Source organism: Alosa alosa, chromosome 13, assembly GCF_017589495.1.
Source record: "Alosa alosa isolate M-15738 ecotype Scorff River chromosome 13, AALO_Geno_1.1, whole genome shotgun sequence".
NCBI classification, from domain to species: Eukaryota; Metazoa; Chordata; class Actinopteri; order Clupeiformes; family Clupeidae; genus Alosa; species Alosa alosa.
Window position 1 is genome coordinate 18,044,409 of NC_063201.1, and position 5,670 is coordinate 18,050,078.

Here is a 5,670-nt window from a genome sequence, read left to right on the forward strand (position 1 = left end):
ATATTGTCCCCTTTCATGAAACAAAATCCATGGCATCCATAAACATACATTGTGCTTCTAGCTTCTTTTTGGGAGTTCTACAACAAGTGTCCGTAAAAAGAATATTGTCACACAGAAAAATACATGATACATTAGTGAATTCAAGGGTAGACAATTACCAGCAATCTACGGCCTTGGATCACAGCTCCCAATAGAGGCATTAGCTATATGATATATTAACATGCTGAGAGCAGTTTTTCATATGGAAATTAACACTGCTCTAATTGTCTGTTTTAGCAAAGGAAGGGCTCGGCGGTGATACACACCAGATTAGAGCCAGGTTCAGAACCAGACACTGCCTGGGCCCTTGAATAGGAGCAGTGGTTCAGATGTCTGTTTTGAAAGAAGAAAGTGTGTAAGTGTGTTTGTCGGAGCCAAGAACTTTGATTGTTATTTGGGAGGACAAAGATGCATCGCCATGGCAATTAGCTTTAATTACATGTGAATGGTTCTATATAAATCTTCTTTGGTGTGTGTGCACGTGTGTGCGTGTGTATTTGCATATCTAATACTGGGGTTTTGGGTGATGAATAGACCCGAGATGAAAAGTGTTTTTCACACACATATGACAAACGTCTGGGTATAAACGTATCTCGTTGTATCTCGTGTGATGCATTAGAAAGATAAAGCCTTTCAGATCATCTACAATCAATGAAATTAGAGATGTACCTCCCTCCATGCACAGCCAAGACATTTAAATCAATCACAAAACATACTGTAGCACAAACTCTGCATTAATAAACACATATATTTCTGTCATACACAACGTTTAAGCAAGTAAAACAAAACAACAAAGCAAAAAGAAAAATATTGTCTATAATAAACTACAAAATTATGACATAAAGCTGAATTTATGCCTTTATGTTAGTTTATGTTTATTACTTATTAACTAAGGTTTTACTAAGGGTTACACAGGGCTCAGATAAAGGTTAGTTGTACAATTAGTACCAAAGAAGTACATTTTATGGAAACTCTTAATCAACCTTAGAAATAGCAACAGGGCTGTTTCTACCCAAGGCCACAGAAAACTCCACATGGTATTAGCGATGGTAACTCTCTCCCCCAAACCCATGGGGTTTTACTGCATCAGGGCCCTTTCTCTCCCTGCCTCCCACCACCCCACAGCACCCCAATCAGCGGCTACTTGAGCCTATGGCCCCTTTGTGAACCATCCCTAATGCTCTGACCTTCACATCACTGCAGGCCTAATGACTCAGGAGCCATTAAGGGGCCCTTGCTCCTGCCATTAGCGGAGCTGACCACCCTACCTGCCGAACAGACACAACAACCCCTGCCCTGTTCCCCTGGTCATGCCTGGGGTGTGTGCTAGATAGAGCTAGCAGTGAGTTGGACATCTAGTAAAAGGCATCTTTCACATTCCTTTGCAAAAAGGCATCTTATTGTGTCTGTGTGGCAGGTTGAAAGGCCATTGGTCTTGCATTCTGGGAAAAAAGAATGCTTATTGTGTGTGGTACGGACCGTTAATCAGATCTCAGCCGGCTTTATTGACATGTGAAATAGGGGGAATAAAAGGGACGAATGAAACATACAGCTTAAGCCATATAAACTTCCCACAACTTCAATATTTTACTACATATCATGAATGATACTCCCAAAAGGTGTTATTTTAGATAGATTGTTGCTGGGCTATACGTATCCCCCCCCCGCCACCTCAGGAGCAGCAGTCGTGGAATAGTGGGGTTCAGGACTCCCTGCTTTATTAACCTACCCGCCGCTCTCAGGTGGACCTCCATCCCCCAGGCAAAAACAGCAAAGAGCTCAGAATAGAAATGAGGCACATCCACCCAGTCTACACGCCACCTAGAGAGAGATATGGATGGACACAGGGGCATGGGGAGAAGGGAGAAATAGAAAGGAAGAGGTAAAGAGAGAAAGGGGGAAGACAGACATAAAAGGAGAGAGAGTGAAAGTGGGAGATGGGAGATGGTCGAGGGAGGCCGCTTGCTTGTGTTTGAAGATAGCTTGTTGTTGTTCCTGAATCCTCAACCTGCCTCCACTCTATTTTTCTCTCTCTCCCTCTATTTCTCTCTTATTTCCTCTCTTCCCTTTCTGTCATATCTTTAAGTGTTTTCTCTCCCCCTTCCCCACCCTGCTGAGGGCCTTTCTCCAGCCCCCTGCCTCCGCCCAGTATTGGATCTCAGTGGGCACTTTGAGCTTTTAAATGAATAGGCAAATGAGACGGGAGGCCGCGTCAGAGTGGGCTACGTCCAGCAGAGCAAGGACGGGGGCGGGAGAGGGGTGGGGTGGAGTTATTGGGGTGGGGAGAGGGGATCTTTCTGACATCTGTTTTCAACGGGCATAGATTCTGTTAACTTTTACATATGTGTATGTATGTCTATGTGTGCATTTATGTGTGTATGTGTTTGTGTGTGTGTGAAGTTAAAGCAACACCAAAGAGTTTTTTGTACGAAACTACTTGTAAGAAACTACAAATTTGACTTGCATCTGATGTCGCAATACATCGTACTTTCATAAAATCATGCAACATATTCTACCTTGTCTGTGGACATCGTTATTTCCAAAGCCAGTGCTGGATAAACAAATAGTGCGTGCGACAGAGGAAAAGTTCTTTGGTGTTGCTTTAAGTATGTTTGTGTGTGTGTTTGTGTGTGTGAAGTTAAGTACTGTATATATGTGTGGGTGTGTGTGTGTGTGTGTGTGTGTGTATGTGTGTGAGTGCGCGTCTGTGTTTCCACATGAAAAAACACGCTACTTGCAAGTCTCAGCTCTCTCAAACACCCCCATTTCAAAGGACAAGGAGAAGCTAAAAAAAGAGACGTGTCATTCATTTTGATGCTGCTGCCCGTCGTCATGTGTGGAGTAGTGCAGGTGTGGGGCCCGGCAGCCCATGGTGGCATGGCTGGGCACGGTGCTGTTTGGGGTGGCATGGAGTGGTGCCGTGCGATCAGGAAGCCACTGATCTGTGATAAAAAGGATCCCTCCGCGTCTCTCTGCCCACCTCCCCGCACGCCAAAATCCAATTCCAACTTCTCAAATTGCTTATTGGTGTTCGCTTCCCTCCCTGTGTGAGGCCACTTGGGTTTGTGTGTGTCTGAGTGTGTGTGTGTGTGCGTGTGTATGTAGTGGTGCTAGTGGGGGGCTTTTCAAGGTAGCTGGGTGGTCCCATTTGCTTGCCTTAATTTACCTTCAACATCCACACTTTGGAGATGTATTTGTGTGTGTGTGTGTGTATCTGTGTGTGTGCGTGCACATGTTTGAGTGTATGTGTGCATGTTGTTGTTGATCTCATAGCTAACTGCTAAGATGTAAGTAAAACACACACAAAACACACACACACACACACGCAATAGAGACACACAAAATCAAAGCGCCCCCTGAAAAGCAATGACTGAGTCAGAGAAGAAGACAAGTGCGTCACTCGGGTGGAGAAAAATAGATGCACAATGCATCAGACAAGGGTGGAGGAACAGAGATAATGAAGAGAGAGAGAGAGAGATGGATAGACAGAAGAGAGAAGAAGTGGAGAAGAGACTAGAGAGCAAAAGAGGAGAAAGATTGGAGGAAAATAAGAGAGATCAGAGTTAGGGGTGGGCGATATCGTCTGTGTTAATATCGTGATTGTTGTTTTAATGATGTGCAAGTTTACATTATCGAGTATTTAAACTACTTAGGGGGAAAAAAACACTCAAAATCATGCATTGAAACCCCATACATTCACTAAATCCAGGAGTATGCAAGAGAAGCCCCGTTGCAGCAGAGCAAGTGTCACATGCTTGCTAGTGGGTCCACGTTGTCACACGCAGGCCTAATGTTTATTTTGTGTAGCGAGATCCAGACGTAGCCTACATGTACTTGGGATTTTGTGCAGCTACTTCTGTTCACGTAGCATTAATGAGACAGTCACACTTTTTCCTACATGGTATTATATGGAGAGAAAACATTTGCCTTTGAGTATTTTAATAGTCAGTTGTAAACAAAGAACTCTTCTCATGTAACCCTTTTGTAAATGGACTGAAGTTCGCTCTAAATATCTACGTGTATCGATTATGCTAACCGTTAGCATCTCTTTGGGATTTCTCATACACATTAGCCATAAGCTAACACATTAGTTTCTATTCTGTAACTTGGAATGCTAGCCTACATGATTTCTCTTAAACAAAACATCGAAGGAAATAATTTAGATGTACTCTGTTGGTCTGCTTAGTTTTACAGTGAATCCTAAGTAAAGGTTTTTGAAAGGAACTTCAGCTTCAGACTTTCTCTTGGGAAACTGTTAGGCCTAGTCATCTTCTTTAATGTAGCTGGCTAGCTCATGTCATTGCCATGCCAAAATTGGAAATGTGTCATAGAGTGACAATGCATTGGTTGATTTGGTTAAAAAGTCACAGGATAGGTTATTGGTTAATATTGTATTGATGCTATTCATAAATAATGAGCTGTAAAGTAATTCAGACTTCTACAATTTATTTTAAAAGGATAGACTAATTATCGTTATCTTCTCATACCACTGCTATGCAGACGACACACAGCTCTATCTGTCCTTTCCACCTGACGACCCCCTGGTTTCAGCACGGATCTCGGATTGCCTTTCAGACATAGCTACATGGATGAAGGCACACCACCTCCAGCTGAACCTCTCAAAGACTGAACTGCTGGTCATCCCAGCTAAACCTACCATACACCACGACATCAACATCAATTTGACTCCCTGTCTGTTTCACCCCACCAGGACTGCAAGAAATCTAGGAGTTGTTCTCGACAACCAACTAAACTTCTCAGATCATGTTGCCTCAGTCGCCCGGTCATGCCGTTTCGCACTCTACAACATACGGAAAATCAGGACTTACTTGACTCAAGATGCTACCAAACTTCTGGTTCAGGCAATAGTCATCTCAATGACTCGACTACTGCAATGCCCCTCCTGACAGGTCTCCCAGTCTGCGCGTGAAACCACTTCAGATGATCCAGAACGCTGACGGGCCTGGTCTACAACCAACCCAAAAGGGCACATGTTACCCGTTGCTCATCCAGCTACACTGGCTACCTATGGCGGCCCGCATCAAATTCAAGTCTCTAACGCTTGCCTACAAAGTAGTCTCCGGTTCTGCTCCCACCTACTTGAATGCCCTCATACAGACTTACACTACCTCCAGACCGCTGCGGCTCCTCTGATCTAACGACGCCTAGCTCTACCACCGGGCCAAGCTCAAGCCAATCCAAACTTTTTCTCATCTGTTGTTCCTCGTTGGTGGAACACACTGCCAGTTCCTACAAGGGCAGGGACATCCTTTTCCACTTTCAAAAACTCCTGAAGACCCAGCTCTTTAGAGAACATCTACTCTCATAGCAACACTTACAACAAGTCTTACTGATCCTAGCACTCACCAGCCGCTTTTAAACTGACAAGTAACTGCTAAAACAGCACTCACCGACGACTTATTCTTACTGTACTCTAATGTTTTTTTTAAACTGTCCTAAAATTGTGAGAATTGTTCTAAAACTTACTGTTTACCATGTTGTTAGTCGCTTTGGTTAAAAAGCGTCAGCCAAATGTAATGTAATGTAATGTAATGTTATCGTCAAAATCACAAAAAAATATTGAGATATTATTTTTTGTCCATATCGCCCACCCCTAATCAGAGTGAATGA